Raw genomic sequence first — 17,956 nt, 5'->3', positions numbered from 1 at the left:
GGCTTCAGAAGTACATCAACTGAATTAGAGGGGTAGCCATGTTAGTCTGGATCTCTAAAAGCGGCAAAGAGTCCTGTGGCACCTTATAGACTAACAGACGTATTGGAGTGTAAACTTTCGTGGGTGAATACTCACTTCGTCGGATGCATCCACTACATGCATCCGATGAAGTGGGTATTCATCCACGAAAGCTTACGCTCCAATACGTCTGTTAGTCTATAAGGTGCCACAGGAATCTTTGCCGCATCAACTGAATTGTTTACTCAATTCCAAATAGTTATATCTGTGCAACCCCAGTGTTGAGGACACTGGGGCATGGCCACTAGATAACTCGAGGGGATGGAAGACCACGGGTGTCGATGAAGCCCCCCTTGCACCAGGTGTCCTTGGCCCTCATCTCCCGCCTGGAGGCGCTCGCGGCAGCTCTGCGTACTAGGCCCAAGTGTCCTTGGCCCCCCCACCTGGAGGCACTCACAGCAGTTATGCTGAGGATCTGCAACAATATGTTGCAGAGTCAGACTGCCTGAAACTAAACAAGAGTAAACAGGGCAGATATGGAAAAAAATGCTAAATAAAGCAGCTTTATGTATAGTTTAACAAATGATACAAAAAACAAGGGAACTAGCTGGTAACTGGATTGGCTGGCTATATGGATAATTAGGGCAGCTTGCTATTGGATAAGTATGCTGAAGAAAGGATGTATAAAAGCCTGTAAAAAGAAAAGGAGTACTTGTGGCACCTTAGAGACTAACCAATTTATTTGAGCATGCGCTTTCGTGAGCTACAGCTCACTTCATCAGATGCATACCGTGGAAACTGCAGCAGACTTTATATATACACAGAGAATATGAAACAATACCTCCTCCCACCCCACTGTCCTGCTGGTAATAGCTTATCTAAAGTGATCATCAGGTGGGCCATTTCCAGCACAAATCCAGGTTTTCTCACCCTCCACCCCCCCACACAAATTCACTCTCCTGCTGGTGCTAGCCCATCCAAAGTGACAACTCTTTACATAATCAAGTCGGGCTATTTCCTGCATAAATCCAGGTTTTCTCACATCCCCCCCTACCCCCATACACACACAAACTCACTCTCCTGCTGGTAATAGCTCATCTAAACTGACCACTCTCCAAGTTTAAATCCAAGTTAAACCAGAACATCTGGGGGGGGGGGGGGGTAGGAAAAAACAAGAGGAAACAGGCTACCTTGCATAATGACTTAGCCACTCCCAGTCTCTATTTAAGCCTAAATTAATAGTATCCAATTTGCAAATGAATTCCAATTCAGCAGTTTCTCGCTGGAGTCTGGAACTTCAAATCCAGACTCCAGCGAGAAACTGCTGAATTGGAATTCATTTGCAAATTGGATACTATTAATTTAGGCTTAAATAGAGACTGGGAGTGGCTAAGTCATTATGCAAGGTAGCCTGTTTCCTCTTGTTTTTTCCTACCCCCCCCCCCCCCAGATGTTCTGGTTTAACTTGGATTTAAACTTGGAGAGTGGTCAGTTTAGATGAGCTATTACCAGCAGGAGAGTGAGTTTGTGTGTGTATGGGGGTGGGGGGGATGTGAGAAAACCTGGATTTATGCAGGAAATAGCCCGACTTGATTATGTAAAGAGTTGTCACTTTGGATGGGCTAGCACCAGCAGGAGAGTGAATTTGTGTGGGGGGGTGGAGGGTGAGAAAACCTGGATTTGTGCTGGAAATGGCCCACCTGATGATCACTTTAGATAAGCTATTACCAGCAGGACAGTGGGGTGGGAGGAGGTATTGTTTCATATTCTCTGTGTATATATAAAGTCTGCTGCAGTTTCCACGGTATGCATCTGATGAAGTGAGCTGTAGCTCACGAAAGCTCATGCTCAAATAAATTGGTTAGTCTCTAAGGTGCCACAAGTACTCCTTTTCTTTTTGCGAATACAGACTAACACGGCTGTTACTCTGAAACCTGTCATAAAAGCCTGTGTAACTTCCTGCTCTGTGTGCAGAATTTGAGATTCTATTCTCCCTGTACCTTTTTGAAGCTTCAAATAAACTTTTCTGCTTCTCCACCCCGTTGTGAGTATTGGGTGAAGCACACCGGGTTTTAGCGAAGCAACCCCTGCTGTTGTTTTGCCTCTCGGCACTGGGTGCTGGCAACAGCTTTTGGCGTCCCTGGGTGGGCGACGAGGCTGCTATTTAGCCTTGCCCGGACCCCTCCTGGAGGTCAAGGATTGCGGCGAGAACCGACGCCCAGCGCACACCGGTGAGTTCATCGGGGGCCTCAGAGGAGACGCGATTTGATCGACCCCGGAGGGCACAATGGTGCAATGCACTCATAGTGGAGAAGCAGCTGCGGACGACGGTGAGGAACCGGTCCCTTGAATAAGGTAGGAACCTTTTGAAATCCGGATTGTATGCTCTGTTGGAACCTGGGGACGCCCAGAGTTACCCTGTAGGTATGGGACAGGGACAGAGCTCTGGGGTTAGGGCACGGTGTATGCCCCTAGAGTGCATTCTAGCAAACTGGAAGGTATTTGGTGCGGATCCGATGACTAAAAGCCAATTAAAACGCTTCTGTATAGTTGACTGGCCTCAATATCAACTAGGGGACCAGGAGTGGTGGCCACCAGGAGGGTCAATTAATTACAACATGATCCTCCAATTAGTTTTGTTTTGTCAGTGAATGGGTAAATGGAATGAACATTTGTATGCACAAGCGTTTATGGCTTTAAGAAATAGAACAGAGCTGTAATTCTGCAGAGCTGTAATTTGACTCCGACTGGTTCGGTAGTAGCTAATGTTAGTCCCCAGGCCCCCACCCCCACTGTAATGGCAGAGCTGGTGTCCCCTTCGGCCCCCCACACTCCCCACCTTATAAGGGTAGGATGCCTTGAGTTACAGAGATTGCCCCCTCGGTGGGACTCTATCCTTTGATTACTGAGACTGTTGTGGCTTGCCCAGGGGCAGACGGACGTCAGGCTACCACTATGCAAGTTTACACCCATGTGCCATTCAATCCAATAGACCTAGCAGCTTTTAAAGCACAGGCTGGGGAATTCTCCATGAACCCAGGCCGGTTTATTTCAGTCTTTGAGGGGTGTCTCAGTAGTCACAAGCCGGACTGAGACGACTGAAATGTCCTCCTGAGAGCCCTGTTGTCTGAGGTGGAGAGGGATCAGGTTACAGCTAAGGCAAGGGGAGCGTCAGCTTTCAAGCGAAAAAAAAAAAAAAAAGAAAGGAAGCTATCTGTCAAGTTTCTACCCCAAGTAATCGTAAGCGGCTCAGGGCATTTCTGGGTATGGCAGGCTTTTGCAGGATATGGATCCCAGAGTTTGGACTGTGGGCTAAACCCCTGTACGACTGTGTAAAAGGAGCAGATCATGACCCCTTCTATTGGACCCCAGAGGCTGACAGGGCATTTAAAATCCTGAAAAGGAAATTGATGGAAGCCCCGGCACTGGGCCCGCCGGATCTCTCTAAGCCGTTTCAGTTGTATGTACATGAACGAAAGGGGGTGGCCCTAGGAGTGCTCACACAGCTGTTAGGAGCATGGAGACGTCCCGTGGCTTATTTTTCTAAGCAACTGGATCAGGTTACAAAGGGTTGGCCGGCATGTTTACGGGCGGTTGTAGCTATTGCCCTAGTGCTTGAGGAAGCCAAGAAGCTAACATTGGGAGGGATTATGCAAATCTATACTCCCCATATAGTCCGAGCCTTATTGGATGCAAAGGGAGGGCTTTGGCTCACCCAGGCTTGGATTGCTTGGTATCAAGCTAAGCTGTTGGAGAACTCTGAAGTCACTTTACAGCCTTGCCCCTCCCTTAACGCAGCCACCCTCTTGCCAGAAACAGAGGAACAGAAACAAGACTGTTTAGAGATCATAGATGCCCAGTACTCCAGCCGTTCGGAGTTAAAGGATGTACCCCTCCCAAATGCAGATTATGAGTGGTACACTGATGGTAGCAGTACTGTAATAGATGGGCAAAGGAGGGCGGGTTATACTGTTGTGACCCTCCATGACACTGTGGAAGCTGAAGGTTTGCCTGCTGGGACCTCTGCCCAGCTTGCCAAACTAATAGCCCTGACCCGTGCACTTGAACTGTCAAAAGGAAAGCGCGTCAACATTTTTACTGATTCAAAATACGCTTTTGGTGTGCTACATGCTTATGCTGGCCTATGGAAGCAAAGGGGAATGCTGACAGCCCAAGGCTCCCCAGTCAAGTATGGGCCCCAAATCCTCCGGCTCCTAGATGCCATACAACTTCCCTCAGAAGTGGCAGTGGTACACTGTAAAGCCCGTCAAAGGGAAGATCAAGATGTGGCAAGAGGTAATGCCCGGGCAGACAGAGAGGCTAAGCATGCTGCCACCCTGCCATCTCCTCAGTCTGAGGACGCCTATATGCATGCCCTTATCCCATCAGTAGGGGAGTTTCCAACCCCTCAGTACTCTGGGGAGGAGAGACAGCTAACTGACAAACTCGGTCTCCGGGAAAAGGAGGGATGGCTCCATTCCCCGGAAGGGAAGGTCCTCTTACCAAAGGGCCTGATCCGGCCAGTGCTGCAGAAACTATATCAAACCATTCATGCTGGCAGAGAAGCACTTATCCATCTAATGGGAAAATACTTTATCACTTCCGTACTCTGATCTCTGGCTGACCAGGTACAAGCGGACTGCTTAGTCTGCCAAAAGAATAACCCCCAACCGGGACATCCTGTGCCACCAGCTGCCCTAGAACCCACTCCGGGCCCCGTACAAGTGTGGCAAATAGACTTTACTGAGTTTCCCCGGACCCAAGCGTTCAAATATCTCCTTGTCATAGTGAATCGGTTCAGCGGATGGCCAAAAGCCTTCCCCTGCCGTAATTGCACTGCCAGAACAGTGGTCCTCAAGTTTGTTAAGGAGCTCGTTCCTCGCTTTGGACTCCCCCTGTGGATGGAATCTGACAACGGGACACATTTCACGTCAAAAATCATTCAAAGCATCTCACATGCCTTACAGATTTCCTGTAAACTCCATACGCCCTGGAGACTGCAAGCCAGTGGTGTAGTGGAGCGTACCCATCAGACCATTAAACGGTATCTCTCAAAAGTGTGCCAAGAAGCCTCACTGCGATGGCCTGATGCTTTGCCCCTCATCCTACTTCATATCTGCGTTCTCCCTAAGGATAGATTAGGGCTTAGTCCCTTTGAAATTATGTTTGGAAGGCATGGCCTATGAATGGCACCCTGGTTCTGTCAGGGGAATGGTAGCTGGGTAATGTTTTTTTGTAACAGTATATGTGTTCCCCGTCTGCTGTTCTCTTGTCTCATCACAGTTATACCAGGAATTCCCAGCCTCTCCCCTTGGACTCTCCCGTCCGCTCCTTATAGCCTGGTGACCCTAAAGACGAGCCTCTCCAGGAAAAATGGAAAGGACCCTATACCGTCCTGCTGGTCTCCCATACAGCGGCAAAGATCGAGGGACACAAGAACTGGATCCATCACTCTTGTCTGAAGGCAGTACCCGCCCCCCTCGTCAGCAGAACAGTGGACCGTCCAACCTGCTGACTCCTCATCTAGTGACGATCTCGGGCTAAAGCGACTGTTTAAAAGACACAAATAGCGGGCACCTTAATGCTAAAATGGGCCCACCCAGGTACTGGAGACCCTGGGTTGGGAAGACTCTGGTGATAATTAATTGGGTAACATCATTATTCTCTGTATTGGTATTTCCAAACTGTGCATATCAGGAGCATAACTCCTTTGTTTCGCTTGCGCACCATGTTGCTACTTTAACAAACCAGACTGATTGACAAGTATGTGCTCCAACTCCACTGTCCCCCAAAACGGGAATGCCCCTTGACATGCTGCCCCTGACCCTAGCAGAATTAGCCGCCACCAAAGAGCAGGAAAGAACGGACTCGCCGTTCTGAAATAAGACCTCTTTACAGCAAGCCACCTATCAGGACCAGGAGTATTCAGCTGCAGTACTCACTGAGGGAGTGTTAAGTTTTACCCGAAACCAATCTGATTACTATGGGCGTCCTGTGGGAAAAAGCTCCTGTGTTATTACACAGTGGGCTGATGAGTATTGGATAAAGACCACAAGGGGAGGCTAGCAGTGTGGGTGTAATGGTTCCTCCCCTTTTAGGGAAACTCTTACAAACTCTCACAAAAGAGGGGTTTGGAAATATAACTTGCCGTCCAGTTAATATCTCCAATGTAGCAAGCCAACGGTGGGTTTGTAGTGGTCCCTATGGCGAGTGTAATTTGAACAGCACAATTAGAAACGCCCCCACTTGTACCCAATCAGGAGGATGGGATGCTCCCTTAGGAGCATATGAACTGTTTGGAAAAACAGCCTTAAATATCCTAGGAATCCCCTTAAGAAACAGTCCTTACTGGGTCCTACAGGGTCACTATTTTGTATGTGGCCGAAAGGCTTATAAGGTACTGCCAGCCAACTGGACAGGTAACTGTTATATAGCTCATGGAGTTCCTCATCTGTCAATAACTGCCACAATGCCCAAAGGAAAGATTAGAAATGCCCGAGACACCTCTGTTGAGTCACGAGAAAAGACCCTGCGGCGACTGACTATGGCAGTGGAGGGCAATATGAAAAATTCCTTCACAACCGAGAAGCTTGTAGAGTGCTCTGTACTGGAAATAGCGCCACTGTTTTCCAGGCCAGCCATGGCATGCTGTCATAAATATAAAGGGAAGGGTAAACCCCTTTGAAATCCCTCCTGGCCAGGGGAAAGCTCCTCTCACTTGTAAAGGGTTAAGAAGCTAAAGGTAACCTCGCTGGCACCTGACCAAAATGACCAATGAGGAGACAAGATACTTTCAAAAGCTGGGAGGAGGGAGAGAAACAAAGGGTCTGTGTGTCTGTCTATAGTCTATCTTGGCCAGTGATAGACCAGGAATGGAGTCTTAGAACTTTTAGTAAGTAATCTAGCTAGGTACGTGTTAGATTATGATTTCTTTAAATGGCTGAGAAAAGAACTGTGCTGAATAGAATAACTATTTCTGTCTGTGTATCTTTTTTGTAACTTAAGGTTTTGCCGAGAGGGGTTCTCTATGTTTTGAATCTAATTACCTTGTAAGGTGTCTACCATCCTGATTTTACAGGGGGGATTTCTTTATTTCTATTTACTTCTATTTTTATTAAAAGTCTTCTTGTAAGAAAACTGAATGCTTTTTCATTATTCTCAGATCCAAGGGTTTGGGTCTGTGGTCACCTATGCAAATTGGTGAGGCTTTTTAATCCAACATTTCCCAGGAAAGGGGGGGTGCAAGTGTTGGGAGGATTGTTCATTGTTCTTAAGATCCAAGGGTCTGGGTCTGTAGTCACCTAGGCAAATTGGTGAGGCTTTTTACCAAACCTTGTCCAGGAAGTGGGGTGCAAGGTTTTGGGAAGTATTTTGGGAGGAAAGACGTGTCCAAACAGCTCTTCCCCAGTAACCAGTATTAGTTTGGTGGTGGTAGCGGCCAATCCAAGGACATAGGGTGGAATATTTTGTACCTTGGAGAAGTTTTGACCTAAGCTGGTAAAGATAAGCTTAGGAGGTTTTTCATGCAGGTCCCCACATCTGTACCCTAGAGTTCAGAGTGGGGGAGGAACCTTGACACATGCATAGACTGCTATACTGTAAGGCTGCAAATGGTACTTGAGAAAGTTGCCTTAGAGTTAGAGGACTCGGTTAGTGATTTAGGGTCAGAAGTAAAAACATTAAATAAAGAGGTACAGCAGCTCAGGACGTTTTCCCTCCAAAACAGGCTGGCTTTGGACTATCTCTTGGCATCCCAAGGAGGGGTTTGTGCCCTCGTTGGGCCCCGATGTTGTGTATATGTAAATGATAGCAGTTATGAGATCTATGAAAAGGTGGTACAGGCTGAGACCCATGCCCGAGCCGGAGCACAGGTTGCCTATACTGTCCCAGAGAGCGATTGCTTGCAAACCTTGTTTTCAGGCTGGTGGTTGGCTTGGTGGTTTATTTAGCCTGTTATTGAAATTTCTCTTTCCTGTATTGCTTGTATTAATGGTATTATGCTGTGCAGTATCATGTGTCAGGGCCCTTTTGCAAAAGTTAATAAGTCATTCTCTTCGGGGCTATCACAAAGTGCTTATGCAAAGTCCTATTGTAAATAAATAAATAGCCCAAGTGAGAAAACTAAGAGCCAAGGCTGTTGAGTGCCCTCAAAGGAGGGAGTTGTTGGGGACAGTGGGGCATGGCCACTAGGTAACTCGAGGGGATGGAAGACCACGAGTGTCGATGAAGCCCCCTCGCACTAGGCCCAGGTGTCCTTGGCCCCCACCTCCCGCCTGGGGGCACTCGCGGCAGCTCTGCGTACTAGGCCCAAGTGTCCTTAGCCCCCCCGCCTGGAGGCACTCACAGCAGGTATGCTGAGGATCTGCAACAATATGTTGCAGAGTCAGACTGCCTGAAACTAAACAAGGGCAAACAGGGCAGATATGGAAGAAAAATGCTGAATAAAGCAGCTTTATGTATAGTTTAACAAATGATACAAAAAACAAGGGAACTAGCTGGTAACTGGATTGGCTGGCTATATGGATAATTAGGGCAGCTTGCTATTGGATAAGTATGCTGAAGAAAGGATGTATAAAAGCCTGTGTAACTTCCTGCTCTGTGTGCAGAATTTGAGATTCTATTCTCCCTGTACCTTTTTGAAGCTTCAAATAAACTTTTCTGCTTTTCCACCCCGTTGTGATTATTGGGTGAAGCACACCAGGTAGCGAAGCAACCCCTGCTGTTGTTTTGCCTCTCGACACTGGGTGCCGGCAACACCAGTGACCGCAATATGGCTGCACAGGTGTCTGCAATAACTTTTTTTTAAAACCACTAATGATGTGCATGAAAGAACACCATTTAACTTTGGGTTTGCATGGTTGAGAGGGAAAAAAATCCTTATTTGTGAGATTAGTACTTTCAATAAAAAATAAAGACAACAACTAGGCATTCAAGAATACTATTTTAAAGTCACTTCTAAAGAGCAGAACCATACTTTAAGGATTATCAATCAAACCAAGAGGATCAGATTCTTCACTGGAGGTCCCGCTATTTTATTTTGTATACATGAGAGCATGCGCACGTGTGTCAACTAGTAAATAGAATTATCCTTGGACTGGCAACAGGACTGCTCCCACCAGCAAAAAGGCAGACCAATACAATGTTTGCTTTAAAATTACATCTAGCTTCAAGAAATTAAATCCAAGTATTACCTCTAATGCATACAGGCTCTGGATGACCTGCTATGTATAATAATTACCAATCCTGTAAATGAAGCCAATCCATAAGAAGTCTAAGCTGCACAGCCAATGCTAAACAAAATTATGAAAGTTTTCATACTGAAATTTACATTTTTCCCCCAAAATGTATTTTAATATTCCTCACAAAACATATCATTTACTATACAATTAGACTAAAACCTTAAGTGCCTTAATAACGACTACATTAAATCAAAGATTTTCAAACAGGTCATACAATGATATATTTAGAAGTATCCTTATACTTATTTTTTTTTTAAATAAAATTGTATGTTTCTTGAGAAAAAGAGTTGTTATATTTGCCATAACTGCAAAAAACTTTGGCAGCAATATGTGGCATGATTCATTATGATGCCATGTTCAATTCTTCTCAAATATTCCCTCAGTCCATTTTCCAGAAGATAGCTACAAGCTACTTTCAACAATGAATTAATCCAAAAAAATATGATCAGTGATGAAAGACTGACCTTGTTAATCTGCAAAATTCAAGTGAAGCATGTACTACATTAACTTTAGTGGGGTTTCTGAATTTCTGGACATAAAGTTGTTTAGCGTTAAGAACACAGAAGTGCATACATTCTGACAGACAAAGCATGTTTCAGTCTATTTGGAATACTTTTTTATCCCAGCAAGTGAAGGAGATACAGATCTGACTGCTTTTATGGAACTACTTTGTAAGTGTGCTAAATGTAAAGTATTATTTATTCAGAGTGCCAACCGCATGCCAGGCCATCTAGAATGGATACGTTCTGTGCCCTGATGTGCTCAAAATCCAGTAGCAGACATGATGCAACAAGTGTGGGAGAGAAACAATAGTTGGGCAAGTCATAGGTTGGCGGGACAGAGGTTACAAAAATAAAAATTTAGGCTTACTTAGTTATGTAGGCTTCTTTCTCCAAAATATGCCAAGTCTTTCAAGGAAAAGTGCTCCCTTAAACAAAACTCTCATTCACCCTTCCATGGTCACTATCCAACCATCTTCTGTTCCATGCCCCCAACATCAAAAGGAAGGACAAAAAGGCCTTTGGATGCCTACACCAGTTTTTCAGCAGCTCCAGCAGTGCTCAGAGCAGTTTCTGGCTCCTACCGATCTGGCCCTGCATCTGGGAGACGTTCTTCCGTTCAGGCCACACGGCTATAAGGCATTAAGCCTCTGAAGAACATTCTTCCTGATGATGTCAGGCTGGTAAAATTCCTGCTTGGCTTAGCATTTCTGCTGCCCAGAAGGGATATCTAGGTAAGTGTCAGTCTTCCTGTCTACTAGACTAGGACAATAGGGAACTTGGGAGTGGGCTGCATACAGCATTAAGCTTCCAGTCAGCAAGTAGAATTGCCAGAAGGGCTGAATGGGAGTGGAGCAAAGAAAATTGGGCAACCAATTAGAGGGGAACAGGGGCGTGTGCAGGAATAAAAATTTGACGGCTCTTGTGGGGGCACATTCTGTGCCCCTGTGTGGCACCAGGGCCAGAAACACTGTCAGCTCTCCCCGCACAGCCCCAGGGCTGAAGGAACCCCATGCCCCTGCTTGCCACCTTGAGGGGAGAGGAGAGGACGAGGACAACAACAACAACAAAAAAGGCTTTAAAGACAACAACTGTAGGTATGTCGCTAGTCAGCAGGGAAGGTGGTGAGCTCAGCTGATGTCAGCCACATAAGTAATGTCTTGTGAGAAGGGGGTGAGGCTAAGGAAAAAGCCCTCTGCTGAACTGAACACGTCTGAAGCCATCTCAGTTTGAATGTGTCACCTGTTAGTAGTAAATGAGGCAGGGAGAGGCTGCATCTGGGATTTTTAGCTACAGATATGAAGTTAATCATTTTTGTCAACAATGCACACGAGCTCAATTTGCCAACAAACTGGAGGACACTGTATAAAAATTATGATTCTATTACTTGCTGCAGCAGTAAAACAGTTTAACTTGATTTTAGTAGGAAGATAAGTATTAGAGACTATTACAATCACAATTTTAACTACGACTATGATCAGAGCCAGGCCATTTCATTTCCAAATTAGTCAGACTTACACACTAAGACCTAAAATCCTAAAAAAATGTATGTATATTATGTAAAAAAAATCCTCAATCCTAAAAAGATGTATGTATATGCTTAACTTTGAAGTCTATGGGACTACTCACATGTTCAAGTGAAGCACATATGTAAATAGTCACAGGACTGCAGCCCAACATTTAAAAACACATCTTTATAAACAATTACATATAGTTTAGGTGGATTTAAAAGAATTTGAAAAATGTCTGGGAACCTTTTGGGTGAAAAACCCTCGTCCTAACTCAGTAGAGGAAAGGCCCTGGGACAAATGAAGTACGTGGCTCAGAAAACAATAAGGGGTATTAAATATATAAACAATTCCAGAATTCATAGAAGGATAAGTACCTGTGGGTTTGCAAAAAGCAGGAGAAGCTTTCTGATAAAGTGCTGTCCTCCTATAAGTATTAGACTTCTTATTCACCATACATACATAGGCAAGCTGCTCTTGTGAAACACACAGAAATAGAAATGTGTCACTTTGATCCATAAAATACAGCATAAGGAAAGAAATAAAATGCCATTTTGTTTAACAGCTTACACAGCTGCTAAACATTTGAATTTTAGAAATGAACTGTTCTGTAGTTTTCAAGTCAAAAGTGGTCTGAATGTTTGTTTGATCAATCTATATTAATAGACAGAATGAAAGACTGCAGAAAGGCAACTGCAAAACCACTAAGGAAACACTCAAGAAGGCTGATAGATAGATCTGTCACTGTGCTTGCTGTTTGATCCACTGACAGATCTGCAACTGAGTGCATACATCAGACTGGGTCAGGATAGTAATTTTATAACCTCATGGTTTGTATTTTCTAAATGGATAATCTACCCTAAATTCTCAATTACTGTGAGACAATCTTCACTCATTGATATATGTGCTTTCCACAACCAACACTCTGTCTAACTTTCCATGAGTGATGAACCTGAATACTTGGATGCTAATATCTAAACTGTATTCTTAAATTTACTCACCTAAATTTGGGTTACTGCTGATTATGCAGTATCTTATCACTTTAAAAACAAAACTTTGTATTTGTGGATAATCTAAGCACTATACCCAGATGTACAGACACTTTTTTCAGACTGTGTATTAACATTAGCTTCAATAAATTTTAAAAATTTGTTTGCTGACATTGTAGAGTTGTTTCAGAGGAACAGCCGTGTTAGTCTGTATTCGCAAAAAGAAAAGGAGTACTTGTGGCACCTTAGAGACTAACCAATTTATTTGAGCATGAGCTTTCGTGAGCTACAGCTCACTTCATCAGATGTTTACCGTGGAAACTGCAGCAGACTTTATATACACACAGAGAATATGAAACAATACCTCCTCCCACCCCACTGTCCTCCTGGTAATAGCTTATCTAAAGTGATCAACAGGTGGGCCATTTCCAGCACAAATTCAGGTTCTCACCCTCCACCCCCCCACACAAATTCACTCTCCTGCTGGTGCTAGCCCATCCAAAGTGACAACTCTTTACATAATCAAGTCGGGCTATTTCCTGCATAGATTCCAGGTTTTCTCACATCCCCCCCACCCCCATACACACACAAACTCACTCTCCTGCTGGTAATAGCTCATCTAAAACTGACCACTCTCCAAGTTTAAATCCAAGTTAAACCAGGGGGCTGAAGGTGACCGCTAGTGGCGTTCTGTTATTTTCTTTGTTAGGCCTGTCCTGTAGTAGGTAACTTCTGGGAACTCTTCTGGCTCTATCAATCTGTTTCTTTACTTCTGCAGGTGGGTATTGTAGTTGTAAGAAAGCTTGACAGAGATCTTGTAGGTGTTTGTCTCTGTCTGAGGGGTTGGAGCAAATGCGGTTGTATCGCAGAGCTTGGCTGTAGACGATGGATCGTGTGGTGTGGTCAGGGTGAAAGCTGGAGGCATGCAGGTAGGAATAGCGGTCAGTAGGTTTCCGGTATAGGGTGGTGTTGAAGTTACCTACTACAGGACAGGCCTAACAAAGAAAATAACAGAACGCCACTAGCGGTCACCTTCAGCCCCCAACTAAAACCCCTCCAACGCATTATTAAGGATCTACAACCTATCCTAAAGGATGACCCAACACTCTCACAAGTCTTGGGAGACAGGCCAGTCCTTGCCTACAGACAGCCCCGCAACCTGAAGCAAATACTCACCAACAACCACATACCACACAACAGAACCACTAACCCAGGAACTTATCCTTGCAACAAAGCCCGTTGCCAATTGTGCCCACATATCTATTCAGGGGACACCATCACAGGGCCTAATAACATCAGCCACACTATCAGAGGCTCGTTCACCTGCACATCCACCAATGTGATATATGCCATCATGTGCCAGCAATGCCCCTCTGCCATGTACATTGGTCAAACTGGACAGTCTCTACGTAAAAGAATAAATGGACACAAATCAGATGTCAAGAATTATAACATTCATAAACCAGTCGGAGAACACTTCAATCTCTCTGGTCACGCAATCACAGACATGAAGGTCGCTATCTTAAAACAAAAAAACTTCAAATCCAGACTCCAGCGAGAAACTGCTGAATTGGAATTCATTTGCAAATTGGATACTATTAATTTAGGCTTAAATAGAGACTGGGAGTGGCTAAGTCATTATGCAAGGTAGCCTGTTTCCTCTTGTTTTTTCCTACCCCCCCCCCCCCCCCAGATGTTCTGGTTTAACTTGGATTTAAACTTGGAGAGTGGTCAGTTTAGATGAGCTATTACCAGCAGGAGAGTGAGTTTGTGTGTGTATGGGGGTGGGGGGGATGTGAGAAAACCTGGATCTATGCAGGAAATAGCCCGACTTGATTATGTAAAGAGTTGTCACTTTGGATGGGCTAGCACCAGCAGGAGAGTGAATTCGTGTGGGGGGGTGGAGGGTGAGAAAACCTGGATTTGTGCTGGAAATGGCCCACCTGTTGATCACTTTAGATAAGCTATTACCAGGAGGACAGTGGGGTGGGAGGAGGTATTGTTTCATATTCTCTGTGTGTATATAAAGTCTGCTGCAGTTTCCACGGTAAACATCTGATGAAGTGAGCTGTAGCTCACGAAAGCTCATGCTCAAATAAATTGGTTAGTCTCTAAGGTGCCACAAGTACTCCTTTTCTTATTGTAGAGTTGGAAACTGGTGCAGCTGATGGTATTGCAAAAGGAAAAAAGAACAGTTTTAGAAAATTTAGGGATCACGGTAGAATAAGATAAAAACTGGTTGGTTTGAATGTAGATGGCATAACAGTGAATACGGGCTGTGTAACAGGAGAGTGCCTTTTAAGGAAAGGAGCTTCAAGCCTGCCCATTATCTTGGCCCTTTAAAGCAAGCAAATTTTGGGAGATATGGTTCCCAGAAGAACTCTAGGAAATGTAGGCTACAGAAAAGCAAACTGAGAAGGAACGGGTATATAGTGGCTCATGGCTCAGAGCAGGAAAGCCCAAGGACCTTCTATCAACATAGGAAAGCAGTACATCAGGGGTTGTGACAAAAAGGGCGGCCTATGAAGAGGCTTAGGGACCACTCATCTGGTCCAAATTCCCCCACTGCATGATGCTACTCATGAAAAGACCTACCAACATCCCTATGAAGAAAGTAATAAAGATGACTCAGATCTATGGAACACTATTTTATCTTTCCGGTAAAAAGTTTTAGTAGTGTGAGCAGCATTATTTTAATGACAGAGATTAAAGTTGTAAAATTGCTTTTCTTTCCAGATCTCTGCTTTAACACTAAGACTAGGAGAAGAGACCTTGCTACAATAAAATAATAAACAACAAATTTGACTAAAGGAACAGAAGCCTTTATCATATGTCCAGCAAAATTAAAATCTACCCATGGTGGGAAATCCTATATATTTTGAGATTTCATTGGGGTCCAGTGTACATGGGGAAAAAATCCAGAATGCTAATCGAGATAAGTATTTTGATAAAGGAAAACACTAAAGACCTAGAATTAAAGTTGAGTATTGCTAGTGCAGTCTTCATTATCTATCTAATATTTAATTTTCTGGTGTGCTGGTATTCAGATGTATACAAAATATTTTACTACAAAAAGGTACATATCACAGTTTGAATTTAAGAGTTCTAATTGTTTAGTTTTGATTAAATTACGTACAGTAGGAGAAACACTGTCATTAGCAGTGATTTCTTACTTACAGGTCAAACATAGGCCTAGAATAGTGAATAATGCATAACATAGAAGTCTTACTGGAAATCTTAATATCATGATGTAACAGTTAGTGTACTTGTAATCCTTTTTAGTCAAAGGGTGAATACCTCTAGAATAAATAAATTCTGTATAATCCTATGCATGTATCTTGGATATTGCTTTAGAGCCAGACCCTGTACTCCTTTCCTAGGCAAAACTCTCAGTACAGCTTGTACCATGATAGAGGTCTGAGTAAAGACTACATGGGAGATTTAAACAGACTTAGTGAAGATCCATGTAATGGGAGCACCCAGTTTTGGGACTTGATGCATTTTCTTTAGGCTTTTTGATGAGCACCTTCTACTATAAGTATAAAATTAAAGAATTGAAGTTAGCTTAAGGAGAAATAGTTATAGAAAGAAAGAGACAGAAATGAAGGCACCAATCTGCAAGTAAAATAAGGCAGTGAGAATAATAAGTAGTAGGGCTGTCAAGCAATTAAAAAAAAAAAATTTTTATAAATGTTTGGATATTTTCCACATTTTCAAGTATATTGATTTGAATTGCAACAGAATATAAAGCGTACAGTGCTCAGTTTATATTTATTATAAATATTTGCACTGTAAAGCGTATTTTTAATTCACTTAATACAAGTACTGTAGTACAATCTCATTTGTAAGTTCAACTTTCATGATAAAGAATTATATAAAAATACCCCCCCCAAAAAAACTTAACAACCTGCATTCAAAAACAAAAATGTAAAACTTTAGAGCCTAAAAGTCCACTCAGTCTTACTTCTTGTTCAGCCAATCACCCAGACAAACAAGTTTGTTTATATTTGCAGGAGATAATGCTGCCCACTTCTTGTTTACAGTGTCACCTAAAATTGAGAAAAGGCATTTGCATGGCACTGTTGTAGCCGGTGTTGCAAGATGTGCTAAAGATTCATATGCCCCTTTGTGCTTCAACCACTATTCCGGAGGACATGCATTCACGCTGATGATGGATTCTGCTTGATAACAATCCAAAGCAGTGTTCATTTTCATCATCCGTGTCAGATGCCACCAGCAGAAGCTTGATTTTCTTGTTTGGTAGCTTGGGTTCTGTAGTTTCTGCATTGGAGTGTTGCTCTTTTAAGACTTCTGAAAGCATGCTCCACAACACCCCATCCCAATCAGATTTTGGAAGGCACTTCAGATTCTTAAAGTCTCGGGTTGAGTGCTGTAGCTATCTTTAGAAATCTCACATTGGTACCTTCTTTGTGTTTTGTCAAAACGGCAGTGAAAAAGCGTTCTTAAAAAGAACAACATGCTGGGTCATCATCCAAGACTGCTATAACATGAAATATATGACAAAGTGCAGGTAAAACACAGCAGGAGACACACAATTCTCCCCCAAGGAGTGCAGTCACAAATTTAATTAACACATTTTTTTTTTTTTTTTTTTTTAAAAGAGCGTCACAGATGCATATCCTCTGGAATGCTGGCCAAAACATGAAGGGGCATACGAATGTTTAGTATGCCTGGCATGTAAATACCTTACAATGCCGGCTACAAAAGTGCCATGCGAACATCTGTTCCCACTGTCAGGTGACATTGTAAATAAGACGCGGGCAGCAGTATCTCCCGTAAATGTAAACAAATTTGTTTCTCTTAGCAATTGGCTGCACAAGAAGTAGGACTGAGTAGACTTGTAGGTTCTAAAGCTTTACATTGTTTTGTTTTTGAGTGAAGTTATGTAACAACAACAACAACAAAAAATCCTACCTTTGTATGTTGCACTTTCACAATAAAGAGATTGCACTACAGTACCTGTATGAGGTGAAAAAAATTTAAATAATTTTCACAGTGCAAATATTTATAATAAAAATATAAAGTGAGTACTGTACGCTTTGTATTCTGTTGTAACTGAAATAAATATATTTGAAAATGTAGAAAAACATCCAAAATATTTAATAAATTTCAATTGGTATTCTATTGTTTAACAGTGCAATTAAATCCAAGGTTAGTTAGTTAAAGAGTTAACTGCGATTAATCAACAGCCTTAACAAGTAGTATTACTGTAGTGTGGGAAGGATGTATGGTTTCAAAAGTAACAAATAAAATAAAGAACTGTGTCACGAAGTGGGGAATTTATTTGTATGAATGCTGTGTGCGCGCGCCTTAGTTTCCTCTATGTGCATGTTTAACGAGGTGGTAGGAAAGGGTGTTTATTGTTGCAGAGGACCAAGTGTGGTCCCACATAGTAGCCTGGACCCAGACAGCCTGCACACTTTGTAACTTAGCAACTGATGGCCCGAAGGCCTACTCCATCTTGGGAGCCAGCCAGTTTCGACCAGCAGGAGAACTAAGGGCTGGAGACATCCCAGGTGATCTGTTTGCCCAGAAAAAGACGACAAACCGAGCAGGGGCTCTGGAAGTGGTACAGCGTGGGCCACTGGAAGAAGTGGTCACTTCTACACTGGGACAAAGAGCAGCCTGAGCCCACCTGGATGCTGGAAAGTCCTATTTTGGACTATGCTCAAGGCCCCTGA

The 17,956-nt window shown here is 43.5% G+C and overlaps 1 protein-coding gene across 2 annotated transcripts in view; it reads right to left on the bottom strand.

Moving 5' to 3' along the window:
* The window catches only part of FDX1 (ferredoxin 1), a 55,794-nt gene that overhangs the window by 25,973 nt on the left and 11,865 nt on the right, over positions 1–17,956 (bottom strand). The window lies entirely within an intron of this gene.

Source organism: Caretta caretta, chromosome 1 (genome assembly GCF_965140235.1).
Source record: "Caretta caretta isolate rCarCar2 chromosome 1, rCarCar1.hap1, whole genome shotgun sequence".
In the NCBI taxonomy this organism is placed as follows: domain Eukaryota; kingdom Metazoa; phylum Chordata; order Testudines; family Cheloniidae; genus Caretta; species Caretta caretta.
The sequence above is the reverse complement of the archived record's forward strand: the minus strand, read 5'-3'. Positions and strand labels throughout refer to the sequence as shown.